The sequence below is a fragment of the Microcebus murinus genome, chromosome X (genome assembly GCF_040939455.1).
Source record: "Microcebus murinus isolate Inina chromosome X, M.murinus_Inina_mat1.0, whole genome shotgun sequence".
In the NCBI taxonomy this organism is placed as follows: Eukaryota; Metazoa; Chordata; class Mammalia; order Primates; family Cheirogaleidae; genus Microcebus; species Microcebus murinus.
The window spans coordinates 61,901,714-61,925,794 of NC_134136.1; positions in this window are offsets into that span (position 1 = coordinate 61,901,714).

The following is a 24,081-nucleotide window of genomic DNA, read 5'->3' on the forward strand; positions in this document are numbered from 1 at the left end:
GAGGTGGAAATTCCCGGGCATAGGATTGACACTAACGGCCTGGTTCTTCCTTCTCTTCCCATCCCTTGCTCCTTAAGTTCCCAGATTCATCCCTTCACTGATTTCTGGACAAAGTATAGAACCACTCCCTGTCCCTCTGGATCTTTGCCAAAGTCTTTTGCCCAACGCCGATATCTGGAAAAGCTCACTAATAATCATTCTCTGAGCTTTTATAGGAGCAGCAAGACTGTAGAGGGTAAATTATCTCTAGGGGAAAATGGTTCTCTTGTTTTTATAAAAAAAGAGTCACATATAATAATTGTATATATTTTGGGGGCAAAATGTGATAATTTGATGTATTACATGTTGTAGAATGATTAAATCGAGTAAATTGAAATAGCCTTTACTTCACATACTACTTTCTTGTGCGGAAGATCTCAAAAACCAATTCTCTCTGTCACACTGGAATTTTCTAGCCTTTGAACACCATCTCTCCTTAATCCTTCCACTACACCAGCCTCTGGTCACTTCCAAACAATGGTTTAGGAAGCTAAGATACCAGAAACAGACAGCTGAATCATGACCCCCATGTTCGTGGCAATACACAACAATTGAGCTATCTGTGTGTATTGTCTGAGCTTCCTAAAGCATAGTTGGGAAGTGATTTTAACCAATCTGATTCTGCTGTTTCTTCAGACTTGTACTTGGAGGACAGCGAGTCCATCTTTCCCAGCTAGTGTTGCTTGTGAGAGTCCAGGCTGGGTAGGGCAACATCGTGAACTATTGCATATGCACGCCGTGCAGCTTCACCTTTCCCACTCCAAATTATCTTTTCTGCAGATTGGACAGTTATGTCGTTAGAGTGCCATTCCTGGTGGTGCTCCCCAAGCCACTCAAGGTCCAACTATCATGACCCCGTGACTGTGTGCTTCACCTTCCACCTTGGGCACAGATGAATTCAAAATTGAAATTAATCAATCCTTGGTAGAGTTGGACGTTTCTGTTTATACTGACTCACATATTGAGATTAGCTCAGCAGATGGCCTCTTGAAAAGGGGCAGGGTCCAGTCCTACCTCCAGTACTCATGAAGCCAGTGACCTTGGCAAATGAGATCTGAAACCATATAATCATTCATCCTACAACAGAAGAAATCAGTCTTCTAGCGTTTGTGCATGGAAACATGAAGTCAGTCAAGTCGTCAGAGAAGAGACAGCTGATGCCTGAAGCTGGAAGGGTGGGACAAAATATTGAGAGAGAGAAAGACAGGGAAAGGGATCAAATCCAGAAAAGTTATTTGCGTTCAGTGTTTTGATTAATCCTGGGAGAGTGCTGTGATTTACCTTGTGGATGGCTTCCCCTGGCCATAGCACAATTATGGAAACCTCAAAGGCACTGATAAAATCACAAAGACAAAACTTGGGTCCCTGACATCTTGCTCAGCCCACTGCTTTCAGATCCCAAGGACTATATAATTCTTCTTCCTCCCATCCTCTATATCTCAAATGTGCCCACTTAAAAGCAAAGAACAACTCCCTTCTACCTGGCAGGGGAAGGAGTAAAAGCATGGAAGGCTTCCTGGAAGAGAGGGCAATTGAGGTGGGCCTAGAAAAACTGGGTGAACCAGATTTTCAAAATAAGAAATGCCAGGAAACAGGGGATATGGTATGTACAGAAGCCTGGGTAGTAGAACTGGATATGGAGAGATGAGCACAGTTATATAAGCTACAGTATGAGAAAGGCCCGAGTTACTTAGCTGGGCCTTTAGGTATTGGTTTAGTTTTCCCTTGTAAACCTGGAGCTCAAGGTAGGGTTACTTGTCAATCATTTCCGACACTCCAATGAAGTTGTTTGTAGGCGGTGCCTGAGACTGGGTGTCCAGGCATCCGTACCGCGTGACCAGGTAGATACCCTTAAAGTCTGGATTGTCCTGTGGGGCTTCCGTGGACAGTTTCCCGAGGATATGTGGGAATATGGCGGCACCCGCCTTCCGGGATCAGAAAATGTAAGTTTATTTGGTTTTAATTCTTAATTACTGAGTTTTGTGGTGATCCTGATCGAATTGGGTTTATGATGTGTGGTGACATCTTTAAGGGATGTGTGCGATGGGCCAATGGATTGTTGACAGGGAAGCTCCCTAGTCACGTCCGGCCCAGTGTTGTGCTTGATGGAACAACGTGATGAGTTTTGCGATCATTTTGTTTGTTTAAATGTTGGTCATGGGCACCCCTCCTCCCTCTGGATCCTAAGGTTTTGTGGTGGTTTAAAGTTAAAAATGAGGAAACGCTGATTTGATCGATGAGCAGCTGTCGGTCCAGCCCTGAACGGTGGCTGTTGGTCGCCGGGCACCTGAGTTTGCCTTTATTTATTACTGTCGTTGGGTAGATATCGTCACCGCTTATTTCTTTAAAGTTTTTATTTTGCCACCTTTCGCCATTCGGTTTTCATATTTCTGTTCCTTTAGAGGTGACAAGGAGGGAAATTACCTCCTGAGGTGGGGTTATGACAGCTGACCACAGTTAGCTGCCTTACTTGCCAGTTGAGTACCTCATTTAACATGATTATAGGTTTAATGTAGTCTGTTATGGTTCAAGTTCAGAATCGGTCTTCCTAATATGCTGTGTTCACAAGAAAAAAAAGTGTTTTGATTATTTCTACGTGAAATGGGGCAATGGACTTACAGCTTGTTCACTAACCCCAGTGAATCACCTAGCCGTGGTCCTTGAAGTCTGTTTTGTGCTTTTGTATAATGCAATTGTGTATTTAATATCACTGTATTCAGCCAAAAGCACCCCTTAAAATGTTTAGCGGTATTGACACTTTAAGGATATGTAAACTAGCAGTCAGGTTGTCAAGAGCTTATACCTGAAGGCCCTGTAGGGAATGAAGCCCCCAGGGATCCTATTTATTGTTTTGGTTTCTAGCATACTGACTTGCGTTTTTTTCACGACATTGCAATCATTTGAATTTGGTTAAATTTCTTTGGGCTTTGTTGCATAAATATTTCTCAAATGAGGGTATTTTCAGTGTGCATATTGTGAAGTGATTCATCTGGCTTAGCAGGTGACGTTTTAAATCTCGTGATATGTCTGCCCATCAGCCAGTTATTTTTCAGACAAATTGGACTTGGATTTGCATTTAATTTCACCTGTTCCTCCTCCTGTCTCATTCAATTAACTTTTGGTCCCAGGGCTCTTCATAAGGGACTTTAAAAGGTTTTGTGTTGATAGAGAGTAAATTAATGTCTGATTGATTGATTGCCTTTTGTTTTCTATCGTAATATCTTCCGTGATATAATTAAAAATATTGTAGTGTTGTTATCTCTCTGTACTTTATGTTTCTGTTCTTGTACGCTCTTGAGCGGATCCATAAATGTACTTTAAAGAAATGTTGTGGGCGAGGGTGGATTAATAAATGCAGAACGTCATCAATGGGCCGCGTGCTTGATTTTTTACGACTGTGAATGCCCTTAACCATCGTTCTCGGCTGTTTCATAGGATTGGGTTTTAATTTGGAAAAATGTGTTTTTTAGCATTGTATTAAATTAACTGCGGTCCTGACCCTCATCCAAAGCATGGTTAAACACTTTTTCGTTCTTTTCAATGCACAAATAAGAAATATAATGTTTTCATTGGTTTTGTGTGTCTTGCTTTACAACAGTTCCGGCCTCACGTTGCCGGCTACCTGAAGTTTGACTTGATTTTACCATCAAATTGTTTTAATATTATTGAATTGGTTGAGATTGTAGTCCTGGTGTTTCCTTATTTCATAAATGTACCCAAATGAAGCAAGTTTGGTGGCATTTTCTAGATCAAACCGCACATATGGAATAAGCTGCCACTTGTTTTATGGCAGTGAATGCCCGGAAGTACTGGTCGCCTGTCACCTCTGCACATTGTTGGGAATTTCATTTCCCACATGAATTGCCTGCTCAATATCATGTTATTTAATCCAATTCTGTCCTGAGGCTTTTGCATAAGTTTCCTTTAAACATAATGAGGAATTTCCCATTTATGAATGAAGAAAGTCACAGATTGAGTGCTTTCAGTAATCTGGGAGTAATTGCCAATTGCAGGTGACGTTGACAGTTTTGCTTTTGAAGCACAATGGTGTAAGTAATATACTGTTTTTCTTTAAATGTAGCATTGGTATCGTTTCCAGGTGTTCTTCCTTAGGAAAAAAAATGATTCATGTATTTTTTTATATGTCCACAAGGTAAAGAGAAATGAGTGATCAAGGCCTAGCCTGGGGAGGACAAGAATTCCGTGGAATGGGCTACTCCTATTGACTGATTACCCGATGACCTGTGGTTCCCTTTGAAGGGAGCAGTGGAGCCTCTGAAAGGCACTCTTACCTGGAGTTTTGGCACAGTTCCTGCAATCTCTGTGTTACGTTGCCTTTCATGAATTTGGTCTACCTGGCATGGGCTGAATAACTGTGTACTCAGTCCCCACTAGGTATATTCAGCAGCTCTTCTTCATAAGGGTAATAGGACACGTGCTCCAGCCCCCTACCTACGTTATGAGTTGCCATATGTGTTTCCCCAGTGGTTCTAGTCTTGCAGATTTGTACAATTGCCATCTCCTTCAGGACCTGTGGTGGAAACGTCTGGGACTTGTCAACATGGGAGCCTGTACCATGACTAGTGTGGAATTGGAACTAACTGTCCAGAGCATCCAGCCAGGTAAGAACAACCGTCTCTCGTGTGAGGTGACAGGTTTTGGGCAGAGGGCATCACCCATCTGTTCTCACCTGTACCATCATTTAGGAAGGCATTGAATCCAATGTCCTGGGTCTCCAGGCAAGGAACTGCCATTGGTGTTAAGGTCTGTTCATGGTTGCTGCTTGTTAACTTCATGATTGAGACCCTCCTAGATATTGACATCTTTTTCCAGGAATTAGAGCTGTTCCTCTGCTCACAGTCAGTGTCCTATTACAGCAAGCTTGAATTTATTTTAATGTAATGGTTTCCAAAAACAAGATCTTGTCATTTTATCTTCAAAGTTTTAATGTTTGGATCCTATTTGGAATCTTTTGCACTAACAGGCAATAGCAGGATGAACTCGAGAGGATGGTCAAAAGTCAACTCCAGGAATGGAGGGAATGTGGGATACTGCTCAGATGCCTTTTAACTTCTGGTTCAAAAATGGATCTGAAGGTAATAGAAAGCCATGTTTATCTATGCCAAAGGGGAGGCTTGGGACCTGTGGGCCAAGTGGCTGGTGGGGAATGGCTGTCTGTCCGTCTGCCTCCACCATAGAGGGGAGGGCATTTTTTGGGAAGGAGACTTGGAGACAGAAGGTAACAGTCAAAGTAATGCATAAGTCAGTGCACCTTCAAATCTTCACCCTTTCTTGCTTCCTGGCCATTTCTTTGCTTTGCAGACATTACTGGGAGCACACCTCATGTCTCATTCACTGTCTCCGGTACCTGAGTCCAAAGAGGTGCCCAAGGAAGTAGTATCCCATTTCCTGACTCCACATATTGGAGAAGAACATCAGGGTCCTCGGTTTAACGCCCTCCCTACCACTGTTCCCCTACCCCTATACAAGCTTTTAGATATTGCCACAATATCATTTAAATGTTTGTTTTCTTTCCCAGGGCCAGCAAGCCTCCTCAGGGGTTTCTGGGGAATCTCTCTGGAACCCCGACCTCATCAATCATGCTGTGAAGGAAGAGGCAACCCAGCACCTCAGGCTTTTCCTTCTCCTGAGCACGTTTCTATTCTGGCCTACTGAAACACTGCACGTGGAGAATGACAGGGCTCAGGCCTCACTACTGATCAGGACTCTTTGCCACATGTCAATGGTGCAAGCTGGAGGGGTCTTGCTAACTGGCAGTGCCATAGAGGTGTCTGCTGTTTCTTGGTCTATTTAAAGTCATTTCCTTTGTGTGTGGTGATTTATTCTTTGAAATGCGGGTGAAGACATTTGACAATATGACAGAGGGAATTAACGTGCTAATTGGAAATATGCACTATTCTAAGATGTTCTTATGGTGACTTTGAACCTTTAGTCTCAATGGGTCCTTGTGGGTCCTGTAGTTTTCTATTGGCACACGTTTCGTTGAGAAGGTAGCATCACAGAACTTGAAGTTCACTCACCTTAGTTCAAATTCCACATTTCTTTGGGAAGAGACCCTAAAGTGTCTATCTTTTATTCAGCATGTTGTCATTCATAAACTTTTCACTTGTCACTGTCATTGGTTAACTTACTTTTAATCCTTGGAAGATGAGAGTCATTTTTATTTTCCAACCAATGTAAAATTGAGGCCTGAGATCCATGGAAAAACGTTACCCCAACCCATGCTTGTTAACCAAATATTGTGATGATGACCAAGAATGGCTTATTTCTTAGTCAAAAGCCCTTGTCAAACTTGAGGTAACTGTGATGCTTCCTCCCTGTTACACATGCACGTGTTGTGCCCTCTGCCTCTGCAATATCACCGCCATCTTTGGTCTTCTTGTTTTTTTTGTGAGTGGGGAAGCCTTGGGTTAAGACCGAAATGCGTGCCTTGGTTGATAGGTACACTAAGTAATAGCATGGAAGCAGCATTCTCAAGGTAGAGGATGCCAAAAGGGTGTCTCCGTAATTGATGGCACTCCCAGGGAACCAAGCCTTCGATGAAAGAGAAGGTGGACCTCCTCAGAATTTAAGTTGAGTCTTATGTCCTTGGACCTTTCCCGGGAGTTCATTCCTAGGCCATTCTTGTCACTTAGTTTTTTCTGGTTTATAGTCATTGAGTATCTACTCACTGGTGATAATGGTAATGTGCTGTAAATTCTTGGTGTGCAGTATTTCACATCACACTCCAATTTGCCTTAAAGTGCTTTTTCATGCATGTTTCTTATATGAGTGCTAGGAAGAGAGTGGATTATATTGGCCACTACAAGGCAAGGCCTTTGACTGAAACTCTGTAGATTATTTAAGTAGAGGGAGACAATTTATTTTGCTATTATTTGATGAAATTGTACAACACAAATAAGGGCTGATGTGCTCACTTTTCACCTGGTTGTGAAATGACTTTTCAGATTATTCAGTTGCTATGTAGTCATATACAAAGCTGAACGATTTCATGAGAATATAATGAAATTTCATACACTGAAGTCCCAATTTGCAGAGTTACACTCACTGTGACCATTTTGTATGATTTGCAGAGAGGCTTTTCCCTGACAATGCCTATTTTGTAGCTTCCGACCCATGTCATGGCTATTTAGGAAGTAAATTTCTGGTTTTGCACTGAGAAATTTGAAAAAAGCCTTTGATACTGTTTGTTACTTTTGAGGCACAATGTTAGCCCTGAGAATTGAAGGCCTGGATCTTCCACCTTAAATACCAACTCTTGTTCTCCTGGTGCCTAAGTGTCTATGCTTCAACATAAGGCACAGGCACAGGTGTAGGCATTAGGCATGGAGAACAATGCAACAGATTGTATATCTTATGAGACTGGCTCCCTGTTTGGCATGTCCAGTCATGTAACTGGGACAGTGCTGGTCGTTTTGAGAAGCACCTTGGGCTACTGGAAATGATGGTGATGGTTGTGACAATGATGTTGATGGTAGTGGTGATGATGCCTAAAGAAATAAGTCAGGGCTATCACTGATGGAAAGGTCACTAACACCAACCACTGTGCTCAGTTCATTGGGTTCTCTCCTCATCCTCTAAAAACCATCAGTTAAACGTACTGTTATTCCCATTTTACAGAGTACATTAATGATTACAGAACCTTGCCATGGTAACAAAGGCAGGATCCTTTAGGAGGGGGAATAAGATCCAGCTTCAGATGGTTCTGAATCCCGTGGTATTAATCACAAGCTGTGAGGCCTTTTAATAGTGTTTTTGTTGCTTGAAAAAGTTATAATTACCCCAATCTCTGTCTCCTGTCCATTCTGGTCCATGTGGATATCCAGAGGTCACACTGGGTATTTTTGTAGCAGTAGAAATACCTGCTGAATACAAGGCTCCTCAAAATCCAGGGCAATACACCTTCAACTAATAGATTTTATGGCTGGATCCCCAGCCACTTTGATGATCTGTCCTTTGATGGGAATAATTATAGGGATTCAAGGGTGAGACAGGGGTAGAGACTTCTGTTATCAGGAAAGATGGAATGACACATTGCAAATGGTTGCTCCATCGGGGGCCTATTGACTCTAGGTGGGAAATGGCTGGGAACAGTGGCACTGGGCAGAGCTGCTAGGAGAGGTGGAGGCTCAGGGACTCTGGCAGGGACGTTCTCAGAGGCTTTATGTGTCCAAGGCAGTGTCTCTGGCCATTCCCCATGCCTGGCACTGCACCAGAGGGTATTGTGGAATGTGACTTGGGAAAATCTGGCTCTTGGGCAAAGATGAGAGTTTATTAAGGGGGCAGAACTTGGCCGTCCATTATGAATGAGCATTCTGGACTTCCCTGTTTTGAGGACTTAACAATTTCTGGCTAATTAGGTGCACTGCCTTAGCCTATGGCAAATGGCTTGGAGGAATGTGTTATTATATGGTATCATCATAGATTAATCTGTGGGAGTCTTCTGAGTAGCACCTGTGGTTGTTTCTGGGGTATGTTTCTCCCTTGGATGGTCTCACCACTGAGTCTTTCATGCTGATAGTGAGCCGTGTTCACAAGTGGAGACTGATGAAAGTGAACTGCTATTGCTATAGGGCCTCCCAATGCACTGCTTTACCCTATGTCAAATGGCTTGAGGAGATGTGATCTTTCCCCAATTATATTGTAGCCTCATAGGGTAATCTGAGCGTGTCTTCTTAGAGGCACCTGTTATTGTTTCTGGGGGACATTTCTGTCTTGTATGGTCTCAACACTGAGTCTTTCATGCTGATAGTGAGGTGTGTTCACTAGCAGACACTTATGAAAGTGAACTGCTTTTGCTGCTATGACCTCCCAATTTACTTGACCTCTCTCTCCTCCATCCCACTCCAGTGGCTCCGAAGCCTTGTGTAAATTCCTACAGGAACGAGACAGCTTCACCGGCAGTATCTGTAGCAAGTAGAATTTTGAATCCAGTGGAGACACATTTGATGGCCAGTGGTCAGGCTGTCTCCTCCTATGCTAATGTGCTGAACACAAGGGTTTGGACCATGCACAGCAAGGGTGCCCCAGGGATCATGAGCACTCCTGTTTCAGAGAGTGGGAATGAAGTTGGCATGTTGTTCAGGCATTTCTCTATTAGCTTCCTACACTCTTCCGTTGATCATACTCTGCACGTTGGTGGGAAGGAAAATCCACATGGGTTCTGCCACTGACCAGAATATGAAGCTGGTGACGCTGGGATCCTTTTGCATGTCTCCCCTTGAGCCTGGTGTCCAGGAACCTTCCGAGTTATGTTAGGTGTCCAGAATGGCAGCTTAACCTGTCTTATTGGTCATGCTGAAAGGGGCACATCCCTGTCAGCTGAAGCTGTAACGTTTCCCGTCTACTGATGTAAACTGTCACCACTTTGTGGTCTAACCCATCAGTCACTTTGCTCTTCTCAGAAGGGTGTTTACATAGGCACGAGAAGTGTCCTGAACCCTCAAGACTGTCCTAGACAGCTCAGTGAGGGATTCATGCATCTTGTGTAGTACCACAGCCACTGACGCTGTTAAAGGACAGGAGGGAGTTGCAATGTGAGGAGGGGAGGGCTCGGTGGTCTCCCTATTTCAGGATATTCCAGGGTCCTAAAAGGAATGTCAGGAGAATCCTGGGCATGAGGAGAATATAGAGAGTTTGGAGGACATGGGAGTTGGGGGTGAATATCGTGATGGGCAATAGCGTTCAAGGAGGCACCTGCCTCGTGTGCCCTTTCCCCTCCCTTGCAGCACGTGTGGGTCGGCATAGCTGGGGAACCAAAGACAAAAATGTACCTTGATGGAGGTGATAGGGAAAATATGTGCCTTGGGAAGTTGATACATTTATTCTGGGGTCAGGTCCTTATTTTCCCTTTCCCAGTCATTGTGGGTTTAAGTGTTGTTGACATCTTGGCTGTGTCACCTCCTCTGTGCACTGCCCTAGTTGTTTGAAAAATGGCCACAGACGTAGGTGGGGCTTCACTTATATTGTTGCATAGTGCAACAGTGGGAGGGAGTTCTCGGCAGGATGGGCTGTAGCTTTAATTGGTACTCATGTATGCTTCCTGGACACTGTATTCTCTCATCTCTTTTGTATTCCAGTATTTTCTCCTGTAACTATAGGGAGCCTTGGGTGCTGACTGTGCTGTGCATTTGCCTCTTTTGTAGTCGGACCCTGATGAGTTTCTGGGTTCAGGTCCTTAAGATGTCCCCTGTGTACCGAGCTCTCATGAAGTCCAATTATGTTATTGGCAGGTCCTTGTCCATTCCTGATTGTACAAGTGGCAGAGATATATTTTATTTTCAAAATGTTTACGACATTTTTGACAGGTACATGGAGAACTTCACATTTGCCAGTTTTCTAAGGGAAATGCTCTAAGAAAAGGGAAAGTTTAAGTTTCTTTTCTCAACATCGAGGTGTAAACTTTCATTTCCCTTTTTACTTTCTCACTCACTCAGGCACCATGACTTATTGTCTGCTGTGTCTCCTTAGTGCCATCTTTCTTGGTAGAGAATGTATTTTACAGACCACATGTTAAATTATGCTGACTAATACTCATTTCTTTGCCTAAGAAATGTGTTTTCTGATTTGGTTTAGGACTTTGTAAGGTCCTTGTGTTCTTATAATAAAATGTGTTTCTTGGAGAATCTCCCACGTGAATGTTTTATTATTCAAAAGAAAGAAATCCTGATCAATGAATCATGTCTCTTCCATGTGCATCCTACCATGTATAGGGTGACATATATGAGCTTTATACTCTGGTACCTTGAGGTAAGGGCATTTGTGGCAAGGTTTAGGGTTTCCAGGCCAAGTCTTAAGTTCTCCCATTGTTAAAACAAGAACGGAAGTAAGTGATCTGATACCTCCTTATACAAGGTGATCTGAAGAACACAAGTCTGTATTTGGATATTGTGTGGGTGACAGGAGCATCTCCTGATCACAGTAAGGGTAAGGCAGAAGTAGAGTGAGCAGTAAGGTTCTGCAGGACACAGTTCAGAAGTCATGAGGACAAAAACTGGAAGAGTGAGCAGGCAGTTCATTCTCACTCCTGCCTGCCTAAAATCTTGGTCCTCCAGTCTTAGAAATGTGTCCTTGTATCACACAACCTTCCTTTGAATGGAGACAGGTAAAAGGGGTGATGCTTCTGAGCATCATCTGTTCCTTGAAAATATCAGTACTCTTCTGAATGTGTCAAATTTCCAATTAATTACCATTATGTATCCTTTGTTAAGCTGAGAAATATCTCAGCATTTTATGAATTAGCAGTTCCAGTAAGTAGTAAGGATCAGGGTCTCCATTCCCAGAGAATTTTCAGATACATTTTATCTTCCTTAGTCAGCTTAGGCCTTGTGGGTATTAAGTGTCCCCTACAGGGAAGGACAAGGAGAGTATGGTAGCCCGTCCTACCTGTGCATGTGCCACATTGAGTGGTTGAGCATGTGCCTCTCCCTGCTTTGTCATAGAGATCCTGAGCTAAGGCTCTGAACAACTCTAGTGTTGTCTTTCAGTCTACAGAGCTGAAACATCTCATGTCCCGCCTCAGAATTCAAGGAACCTCCTCTCCAGAACCCATGGAGCAGCTGGAACTTTATTTTTATCCCCACTATTATTGGCTTCTATTAAGTCATGGGTTGCCCCTTAGACTGTTAGCTACTCCGTCCAACTATTCATCTTTTCAGCAAGGTGAAAAGTAGAGACAACTGGTGAGATTTGGGTGAAAAGAGAGGTGGGAATGTTCACATGTATTTTCCACTCGAGACCGTCAAATATGAATGGGTAGGTCGTGTGTTCTCAGAACAAGAAGGACTTTTGGAACTGAGAAGTCCTGAGGTATGTTGGTAATTGCCTCCATTTTTTGAGTGCTTCATACATGCCAGACTATATATTCCCCCTACATATCTATTGCCCTGGCAGGTAAATAATGAAAATGAATGAGAACTTCCTTCAGACACTGGACACCGTGGCACTCAGCATAGCATTCCTGGTGCCCATTCTGTGCGTGTATACACTTAGCCGCGATAAACATGATGTGTGTGCACGCACAGCGCTCCCCCATTCCAGTGGAGGGTGAGGCTGTCTCATTGCTCCCAGGCACAGGCCTCTCCATTAGCCTTAGGAGTTCCCTTCTCCCCTTCCACCTCTCCGTTTTTCTTAAATGTGGTCCCAAGATAGACGGGAACTAGTGTGTGGGTCGCAGCCAGTGCCAAGGAGGGCCTGCTATGTGTCCTACCCCTTCAGTGTTCCTTTCTCCACCCTTTTTATGATTGTCATCCCCTCCCCAGGAATGTCAGGGACTTCAATGCATTGAGTGCCCTCTCTGACAAGCATTTGCAGGGTAAAATCTCAGCACATTGATAGTTGACCCTCCAGGCACTGTGGGAGGGATTTTGGCCAGGGCCCGAGTTCAGAGTGAGGGCATGCTCAGGGCGGGGGAAAGCTGTGCGTGTCCAAGAAGTATCCAGGGCAGAAGTGTCCTCATGGCAGAGGGAGTGGAGACAGCTGATCCTGTGTAGCTGGTTGGGCCCTGCTGTCCTCCCTACCTTCCTGCCTGTCTACCCTTCTGCCTGTGTCTCTCTCTACAGATCTTGGTGTCTACCTGTTTATCTGTCTATTTCCCAGGGACACAGAAGCTCACCTGGCACAGTCTGTGCCAGGTATCTGGCCACAAATGTGGTCCAGGAGAGCTGTGGAGTCTGGTCTCTAGTGAGGGTTCTGAGTTTCCCTACAGATTCTAGCAGGTGATTTGGGTCAGCCCTGGGCTACCATTGCTGTTACTGGTGAGAGTCAACCATTGTTGCCTGTTCCATGTCCCAGAGGAGTGGACCTGGACTATTGAGCCCGGGTCAGAGAGGACAGGACCTGATCGGCCATATGCCCCATTCCAGCCGTCTGGTTCTAGGAGGGTGGGCCCCTTGTCATGAATGGGAGGAGTGTGCAGTGCAATTCTGACAGTACCACGAGTTAAACAAAACTTACAGGCTAATGGCACAGTCCCCTAAATGAGACTGCCCACATTTCACACACTTTCCATAAATTCGAGGGTCCCTGGGCCCCATCATTGCTGCTGACCAACTGATACATGGGCCTGAGTCCTAATGAGGTAACACAATGAAAAGTCGCAGATGACCATTGAATATTTAATAGCATTTTCATTCAAACATTATTCAAACAGCTACAGGTGAAAGACAGTAAAGCATTATTTTTCCTGAGGAGATTCACAGTGAATTGTAAAACCTGATACTAGAATGCAGAAAAACAGCCATACTATTCATGAGAATTGAGGAGTGGGAAGAATCTTATAAAGGAAGAGAAGTAAATATAAATCATTAATGTGAATATTAGTTGATGAAGTACTTCCATTCACAGCTTTGAGCAAATGAATTAGGCTGTAAGTAAATAAATTCCTCTTCTCTATTTTTAGAGAAATATAAATTACAATATTCATGATTCTCTGGTAGATATTAAAATTTAAAGAAAAGTCTTAAGTCCCCATTTTGAGAACGGCATCAGGAAATGGACATACTCTGAGATTTTTAAAGTCTATTTAAAAATTTGTCAGAGGTTTCTCATGCACAATTGGACTACAACTGTCACAACCTTATAAATGTGCAATACATTGTGTCTGAGAGGATCCTCTGCTGGGCATGCATCCAGTGGGTGAGCAAGATTTCCAAAACCAGACCTGACAAAGAACATTTTGTTTTGATTGTGCAAAGTCATGAGTATTAGATGTGGACATTGAGGGATTGTCAGAGATACGTAGGTGATAACAACATGAGCAAAGACGTATTATTTAACTACCATGTGTCCTCCAAAATAAGACCTACCTATAAAATAAGCCCTAGCAGGATTTCTACCAATTTATGCAGTATAAGCCCTACCCCAAAATAAGACCTAGTGATGGGCGTGGCTAAGGAGTATGTCTGTACAACCCACGCATTTCGTGTTGGTGCAGTAAAGAAGATGAGCAGCCCTTCTCATCTGCCCCATGAGAGCTCTATTGCTCAACACGAGAGTTTGGGGCCAGTGGTACTAAAGGACATAGAGTCACAAGAAATTCTGGATGGAATTCGGGGTTAGATACAAGGTTGTTGGCAGGCCCCCTCCATTCCCTAGATCAAAAAAGAAAAGGCTCAGGAGACCAGACTCACCAAGGACAAAACTGCCAGGCCCTGCTGAGAGGAACCACACCCAGATGTCCACCTGGATAAGAACATTTGGGCTCCTGGGTTCTGCAAATACCGCCAGCCCCTCCTGTTTCTCAATGACCACCCAAGGTCACAGTGGAAAATCCCCAGGTCTTCCTGCCCAAAGTCCCTAGCCAGGCCCAAAGGGTATAAAAGGCCTCAGCCCCTTCAAATGGAGGCAACTTCTGGGGCAATACCTGATACTTTGTATGATGTAAGAGTTACTTGTGGCCAGGCATGGTTGCTAACCCTTGTAATCCTAGCACTCTGAGAGGCCGAGGGGAAGGATACCTTGAGCTCAGGAGTTCGAGACCAGACTGAGCGAGAGCGAGACCCTGTCTCTACTCAAAACAGAAATAAATTATCTATACAACAAAAAATATACATAGAAGAAATTAATCAGGCATGGTGGCGAATACCTGTAGTCCAAGGTACTCGGTAGGCTGAGGGAGCAGGATTGCTTGAGCCCAGGAGTTTGAGGTTGCTGTGAGCTAGGGTGACGACACCACACTCTATTCAGGGCAATGGAGTGAGACACTGTCTCAAAAAAAAGGAATCAACTGATGTTGTTGGGTGAGACAATGTTGGTCCAGAATTGCACAGTGGCCACCAGCGGCCTGATTTTGACTTTGTTTTACAAAGTCATTGGGTGGATATTGTGGAAGGGTACTTTTTAAAATCTTGGTCTTGGCTGTTTTCTGGAGATTTCTTTTCAGAGACCATATTTCTATTGTTTTTGACCTGAAAAGGAGGAAAGTATTAAATCACACGCTGAGGGAATGTACTTGGGATTATGACAACTGACAATCGTTAGCTGCCTTTGAGTGGTATTTTGTGTTTCTTTAACATGACTGTGCATGTAATACATTTTTTGGTTAAATTTTGGAATTGGTCTTCTCTATATGTTGTCTTCAAAAGAAAAAAGAAATCTTGGTAATTTCAAATGAGGAGTTGGGTGGCCTGGTCAGCTGAGGGTTTGGTCACGCACTACTGAGAATGGCCTTCAGCCGCTGTCGACACTGTTCTGCATTTGTATAGAATATGTTTATTTAATAATCGTTGTATCAACTAAGTATGGTTCTGATGCTTTTAATGCATTTTTCAGAAGAAAGCTGGTGTTATTCGCATTTTAGAAAAAATGGAAATAGCATTCTGGTTTTCAAGAGCTTTTTGCTTTAAGTCTCTGAAAGTAACCAAGTACCCAGGAATCCTATTTCTTGTTTTATTTTACCATATAATGGCATGGGTTGTTTTCGTGTCATTGCAGTGATTTGAATTTGTTTCATCTTGATTTTGCCCATGTTCCATAAGTAGTCTTGAAGTGAGAGTATTTTCGTTGTATATATTTGAAAATGAATTGTCCTGCTGGGTGCTTGTTACTTACAGCCACTGTGGCTGTCTGGTAGTCAGTCTTGGCAGCCAAGATTGAATATTGTTTGGTGTTTAATTTTACATGTTCATCTTCAGAGCATGCAATTAAATTTTAGTCCTGGCACTCCTCATAATTTTCCTCGAAAAGGTTTGGTGTCAATTTCAATTTACAGAAAAAGAAATTAAGACCCCTTCCTGGCCACTGCCCCAGCCCCAGGCACCAGCTATGCCCAGCCAGGACAAAGCTGTAGATATGCAAACAGGGGCTGAGAAACTTGAATGGTACTCAGTTGCATTTACATAACAGGATCTTGAGATGTCCAGTGTTGCCTCATGGGCTCTCCTGACTTGTTTGATAAAAGCTTAATGGGACTTGTGGAACCTGCAATTGGAAAAGAATTACAAACAACAGGTTATTTATCTAGGGTTCCTAGAAATGGCATCTAGACCCCAGACTTCAGAATGATAGTAAAGGGTTTGTACAGGGGGCCCTTAAGGGGACAGCTAATGACTACCCCTGCTGTGTGTTTGCCTGATTTGTAAATGAGACAACAAATAAAGAATGAGCCTTAAATGCAGGGAGACATCCCAGGCCAGTGACATACTTCTGAGAGCCATTAAACAATATGGTGAGAGAATGACCTCTTTGCCTCCAGGCAGTAACAACAGCTACTTCTGAGTTGTTATTAAAGACTGTGTCTCTCTCAATCCTGCTACCTTTCTGCCAGCCAACGAGAATGAGTCTTTACAATATGACTGTGTAGAGGTTCTAGAGACTGTGTGTTCTAGCAGGATAGATCCGTCAGATCAGCCAATGTCAGAGCAAGACTGGGATCTTTTCAATGACAGGGACAGCTTTATGGACAACGAAGGGCTGGTTATGTGATGACCATGACAGTGGCACTGCCACCTGGGACTTTGGCTGAGAAAGCTGAGCTAGTGGCTTTAACCAGAAAAGTTATCCAGAGGGAAAAAGACAAACATTTATATAGACTCCAAATAAGTTTTTTGATAGTATATGCTCGTACAACAATTAAAGGCTGGGCGCGGTGGCTCACACCTGTAATCCTAGCACTCTGGGAGGCGGAGGTGGGAGGATCGCTCAAGGTCAGGAGTAGGAAACCAGTCTGAGCAAGAGCGAGACACCGACTCTACAAAAAATTGAAGGAATTTAATTGGCCAACTAGAAATATATAGATAAAATTAGCCAGGCATAGTGGTGCATGCCTGTAGTCCCAGCTACTTCGGAGACGGAGGCAGAAGGATCATTTGAGCCCAGGAGTTTGAGGTTGCTGTGAGCTAGGCTGATGCCATAGCACTGTATACTGGGCAACGGAGTGAGAGTCTGTCTCAAAAAAAAAAAAATAAATAAAATCATTATAAAAGGGGTAGTCTCCTGATGACAGAAAATAAAGATATTCAGTATGCCATTAACCACTTTGGTATGAGTGTCAACTATAGTCGATAGCTACAGATGAACACGCACAATGATTTTAGCTGACAGCCATGATATGAAGGCTAATATCTAATTTTTCATTTATCAAAATCACATTGTGAACATTTAAAAATAACGTAATGAAAACATATATGTATATGTTACCTATTCTGATTTACTTTACAAGTAAAGCTGCCTGTAAAGTAAAACAAGCTTTCAGTGCTTTTAAGATTTCCTCATCTCACAACAGCACAACGGATTTTTCATCAATGCACAGCACAAACTATCGTACAGACTATGAGTGCCGGCTGTGGGCAAGATTTCCCGGCCGATCACTGCCGTCTCATAGTGGTTAAAATAATGGCCTTGAAACAGGCCATGGCTGAGCCCAAGCAGGTGGCCAACATGGCCAAAGAAAGGTGACTGGCAGAGCTGCTAAGGAGGCCACTGGAGATGATCTGTTCTCTGGGGCCTTGATACTCAGGCTAGATTTAGATTCACTTAGAAAGTAAAGACTGTGACTGTTATAATTCGGATGCCACAGTTAAGTGGAGGCAGAATTCTCATGGACTCATTCTCAGGCCCGAAACCTTGATTTGGCCTCTTGTGAGGCACGTACATGAATACACACATTATAGATGCGATGCCTTAATGGATTTGGGGGCACCTCATTTGGAAGGACCCTGTGTACCTTGGACTGTCTATGTGTTGCTTTAATTGTTTGATGAATCCTCATTCGGAAAGACCCTGCTTACAACAAATTGTTTATGTGCTCGGGGTGGTCCAAGAACAACAAAAACAAGAACCAAAGAAACAAAAGAACACTTACAGTGGCTAGCAATTTCATTCAGATGCCTGAACTTGTACTAATAGATACGTTTTCAGGCTGGGTAAAGGCTTGTCCTCCGCAGGTGGAGAGAGTGCCTGAAGCTCCAAAATGGGCTCCTACCAGGAGCTGCTGGCACGAGGCACATACGTCAGTGCAGAACGGGAACAAGCTTCAGAGGATGATGGGATAATGCACATCCGCAGTCCAGGAAAAGAGGCCAAGTAGATAGAAAATGACATGGTGGTGATGGACACCATAGACAGACATCTAAGGTGACACTGGACAGCTCAAAGTATCACCGTGTTTGGCTACTACATGAAAGTGCCCATCAGGGGAACTTTGTTTCCCGTCATCTCAACCTGGATCTGTTGCACAGTGTTCTGTGGTCGCCCACAAATGTTTAATGTGGACCCCAGTGTGAACCGGGCACACCATTTCTCCAAAGCAGGACACGGTAGACTCAATGATCCCATAGGTCCTTATGATATTCATAGACTCCCCTCCTCTATGTAGAATAATAATAGACATTCTTTCATATTGAAGTTAACCCACCAAATAAACAACCCCCTACATCTAGAATGAAAATTACATATATCTTGAAATTGATACAGGAAATTGAGATAAGATATTGCCACTTGTCCTCCAGATGAGGGTACCCCTATAATCAGGCTTCGTCAAGCATCAGAACAGAGTTTATGAGAGACTCTTCCTAACACCCCGAGGGATATATAATAATATAACCATTAGTAAAAACAACAGAGTAACACAACATGTCAAATGAGTGAGTCAGGTGCTAACGCTATACATGAGTTTGCCTGTTTCAAGTCTCTGTCCCGGTCGGAAACAAAAAAGAGAAAGAGACTCTATCAAGTGTCTCTAACAGGTCATTAAAACTGTCAAAAATAAAACCATGGGTCCATCATACCATAGTAAAGAGGTGTCCCATGGAAGAAGAGGACCCAAGCACCAAGTAGAGGGGCCAGCCTTTAGGCAATCTAAAGTATCTGCTTTTAATAAGGGAAAACATTAAAAAAGTTGATATTTTTACTAACTTTCTTTGATTATTTGTTTTGTCTCTAGGATAGAGGGACAACACCTTAGTGAAGATTTCCCTAGGCTATTGTGTCTTCTGTCGATCTACCTACTGCTGGCTTGTCATCCTAAACCTGGTTCACTGCAAGTATTTCTGAAGTTACAAAAGCTGGTCTGTCAGATCACCTACAGGGTGCAACCAATAGTTCTATACTCAGAGGTCCATGTTTCTTTCTAACCCAGCCCTGTATCAGACATTGATTGTATATAAGGCGACAGTCCATTTTGCCTCCTTAGTCCTCACTGTTGCAATTATTGTTGATGACTGTTTTTTGCTGGTATTCTATTGCCATACATATATTGCCAAAGCGTTACAGTATAAACCTTCCATCTAAAATATCACCCCAATTCTACAGAAAATAACTCAAATATTACATTGCCCCCCCTTCCTATAAATATGGAAGGGTGAAATTGATGGGGGCGGGAGGAATATGTACCAGAGAATGGCCTGAAAAAACAGCAAAAATGTATTCTATCTATTTAAAACCTCACTCACTCTTGGGGAACTAAAACCTGCATCTCTGTCCCAAGCCAGTGGTCTGGAGGGGCAGTGTCCTTTGTTCTTTGTGCTACAGGAGATGGCTCAACCCAACTGTCTGAGTGGAGGTTCTGGGATTGTCTTCAGCAGAAATGGGACTGACACGAGATGATCAGAATCATCGACTGTAGTTGAACAGAAATGGTCTGAAACTGAAAACCTCCCTGTGAAAACTCTGCATTTATGCCTATTATTAGGATGATGGCATTTTAAACGGGAGTCTCCATCCTCCTCATTTTCCACCAAATTAATAAACTCCTCTTTCTTTCTCCTGAAATCACTTGTCTTCATTCTGTTGATGCAGCCTCAGGGACAAGTGCTGAGCTTCCAGTAGCAATACTTTCTTGCGGAAAGAGTTATTTCTCTTCGATAATGGTGATGTTTGAGTTTCCTTGCCAGCCTTAGTGCTAGTTGATTTAAAAAAAAAAACCAAATTTCTTCCCTCTTAGGGCTAAACAAACTGCCTCCCACGATCTGGCCTTTGCCGACCTCTGCAACCTTACTCTCCTACCACTGCCCCCAGCACCAGCCACAGTGACCACCTGCAGTTTGTCACATGAATCAAGTCCATGTCATTCTTTGTGCTTGTTGCTCTCTGTGTTTGCAGTATCCTTGCACAGACTTTGCTTGGCTGGACACTTTCCCTGGCATCCTCACACCTCCCCCTTTCCCTCCTTGCCAGCCCATGCTCGTGGCACTTCCCACCATCTGATGTTTTCCTGTTTGCTCACGAACTGGAATGGAACAGAACAGCTCAAGGAAGGAAATGATATTTGACCATAGACCAGCAAAATGTTACAAAAACAATCACAGCTAACATTACCAGACCATTTAATACTCTCCAGGATTTCTTGCAGTTGCTGAATGTCGTGGCAGTCCAATAAGATACTTCCTTCTTATTGGTCTCTGCTGTGATTTCAATGTTGGTGTACCCCCACAATTTTTATGATGCAAGTTAGTCCCCACAGTGAAGGTACTAAGCGAAGTATCCCAAGAATGGAAAAACAAGCACCACATATATTCACCAGCAAACTGGTATTAACTGAGTAGCACCTAAGTGGACACATAGGTACTACAGTAATAGGGTATTGGGGAGGGAGAAGAGGAGAGGGGGGCGGGTATATACATACATAATGAGTGAGATGTGCCCCATCTGAGAGATGGTCATGCTGGAAACTCAGACTTGTGGAGGGAGGGGGGAAAGGGCATTTATTGAAACCTTAAAATCTGTACCCCCATAATATGCCAAAAGAAAAAAAGAAAAAATTAAAAAAAAAGTGGTAGGGCCTTTGGGAGGTGATTAGGTGACGAGGGCTCTACCCTCATGAACGGGACTAGTGGCCTCCCTTATAAAAGAGGCTTGTGGGAGCCTTCTATCCCCTTACAATATGTGAGGACACACAAAGGCTGACATGAAGAAGGAAGAGGCCCTTATGAGACAGCAAACCTGCTAGTGCCTCTTGCACTTCCAGAACTGCAGCCTCCAGAACTGTGAGCAATATAATCCTGTCTTTTCTGAATTACCCAGTGGGAGATATTTTTTTAAAACAGCCTGAACAGACTTAGAGACTGTACCATCATTTTACTGAAAAGGAAACAGAGGAGAAAAACCACCCTGAAAAATACACAAGTGGTAGGAGGAAGAGCTGTGACATGAATGCAAGCAGCCTACGTGGAACCCATACACTTAACCACTCTCTGTGGTGCAAGGTGGATAAGAAGTCATAGATAATTATTTCAGGCCGCCTATGGACATGAGATGAAGTATGGATGGGAGCAGAGTGACTGTGAGCATAGACTGTGGAGACAAAAGTGCACTGAGAGGCAGGACCTGGGCAGTGTCCTGGCATCAAGAGAGGCCAGCCATGTTTCCAGCTGCAGAGTGCAGCCAGAGGGAAAAGCCTCAGCAACACGTGAGCAATGAGGTGGGAATTCCCGGGCGTGAAATTCACACCAATCGCCTGGTTCGTCCTTCTCTTCCCTTCCCATGCTGCTTAAGTTCCCAGATTCATCCCTTCACTGATATCTGGACAAAGAGTAGAACCACTCCCTGCCCTTCTGGATCTTTGACAAAGTCTTATCCCCAAGCCCCATGTCTGGAAAAGCTCACTAATAAACATTCTCTGAGCTTCTAAAGGAGCAGCAATATTGTAGAGGATAAGTTACCTCTAAGGGAAAATTGTTCCTTTTTTCAAAAAAAAAGTAAGTCAGATATAATAATTGTATATATTTATAGGACAAAATGTGATTATTTGATGTATTACATGCTGTAGAATGATTAAATCAAGTAAATTGACATATCCTTTACTTCAAATACTACTTTCTTGTGGGGAAGATCTCAAAAACAGATGATCTCTGTCACACTGGAATTTTCTAGCCTATGAACAACATCTCTCCTTAATCCTCCCACTACACCAGCCTCTAGTCACTTCCAAACAATGGTTTAGGAAGCTAAGAAACCAGAGACAGACAGCTGAATCATTACCACCATGTACGTGGCAATACACAACAATCAAGCTAACTGTGTGTATTGTCTCACTTTCCTAAAGCATAGTTGGGAAGTGATTTTAACCAATCTGATTCTGCTGTTTCTTCAGACTTGTACTTGGAGGACAGTGAGTCCATCTTTCCCAGCTAGTGTTTCCTGTGATAGTCCAGGCTGGGTAGGGCAACATCATGAACTATTGCAAATGCACGCCTTGCAGCTTCACCTTTCCCACTCAAAATAATCTTTTCTGCAGGTGGGACGGTTATGTCGTTAGAGTGCCAATCCCGGTAGTGCTGCCCAAGCCACTCAAAGTCCAACTAACATGGCCCAGTAACTCTGTGTTTCCCCTTCCACCTTGGGCACAGATGAATTCAAAATTGAAATTTAGTCAACCCTTGGTGAGAGTTGGACTTTTCTATTTATACTGACTCGCATATTGACAGCAGTTCAGCAGAGGCCTGTTGAAAAAGGGGAGGGTCCAGTCCTACCTCCAGTACTCATGAAGACAGTAACCTTGGCAAATGAGATCTGAAACTGCTTTATCATTCATCCTATAGCATAAGAAATTAGTCTTCTAGAATCTGTGCATGGAAACATGAAGTCAGTCATGTCATCAGAGAAGAGACAGCTTATGCCTGAAGCTGGAAGGGTGGGACAAAATATTGAGAGAGAGAAAGACAGGGAAAGGCATGAAATCCAGGAGAGTTGTTTGCGTTCAGTGTTGTGATTAATCCTGGGAGGCTGCTATGATTTACCTTGTGGATGGCTTCCCCTGGCCATAGCACAATTATGGAAACCTCAACTGCATTGATAAAATCGCAAAGACAAACCTTGGGTCCCTGACATCTTCCTCATCCCACTGCTTTCAGATCCCAAGGACCATATAATTCTTCTTCCTCCCACCCTCTATATCTGTCCATGTGCCCACTTAAAAGAAAAAACAACTTCTACCTGGCAGGGTAAGGAGTAAAAGCATGGAAGGCTTCCTGGAGGAGAGGGCAATTGAAGTGGGCCTAGAGAAACTGGGTGAGCCTGATTTCCAAAGTCAGAAATGCCAGGAAGGGGGTGGAGCAAGATGGCAGATGAGAAACACTGCCAGACAGAGTGTCTCTGCAGAAAAGACAGATTCTAGCAGAAATTAGAAAAAATCAGCAAGAAGACGAGCATACAGCGGACGAGGGATGGAAGGAGGGGAACCTGAAACACCGGGAGACTCCACAGGAGGAGTCTAGTTCTTCTCATCAGCTCATGGGACATTCTCTAAGATGGACCATATCCTAGGACACAAAGTAAATCTCAAGAAATTTAAAAAAATAGAAATCATACCATGTACCTTCTCAGATCACAGTGGAATAAAAGTAGAAATCAACCCTAGCAGAAACTCACATTTCTACACAAAAACGTGGAAATTAAACAACCTCCTACTAAACGATTACTTCATAAATGAAGAAATCAAGACAGAAATAAAACAATTCTATGAAGAAAACGACAATGGAGAGACAAGTTATCAACTCCTCTGGGACACAGCTAAAGCAGTTCTGAGAGGAAAGTTTATCTCCATAAATGCCTATAACCAAAAGACAAGAAGATCACAAATAGGCAATCTAATGAAACGACTCAAGGAGCTGGAAAAAGAAGAACAGACCAACCCCAAACCTAGAAGAAGAAGTGAAATCAACAAGATCAAATCAGAACTAAACGAAATTGAAAACAGGGAAGCTCTTCAGGAGATTAATAAAACAAAAAGTTGGTTCTTTGAAAAAATAAACAAAATTGACACACCATTGGCTAAGCTAACGAAAAACAGAAAAGAGAAATCTCTAATAAGCTCCATCAGGAATAAAAAAGGATATATCACAACTGATCCCAAAGAGATACAAGATACAATTTATGAATACTACAAAAATCTTTATACACACAAACTGGAAAATGTGGAGGAAATGGAGAAATTTGTAGAAACACACAGCCTCCCTAGGCTCAACCAGGAAGAAATAGATTCCCTGAACAGAACAATCTCAACAGCTGAAATAGAAACAGCAATTAAAAATCTCCCTAAAAAGAAAAGTCCCGGTCCAGATGGCTTCACACCCGAATTTTACCACA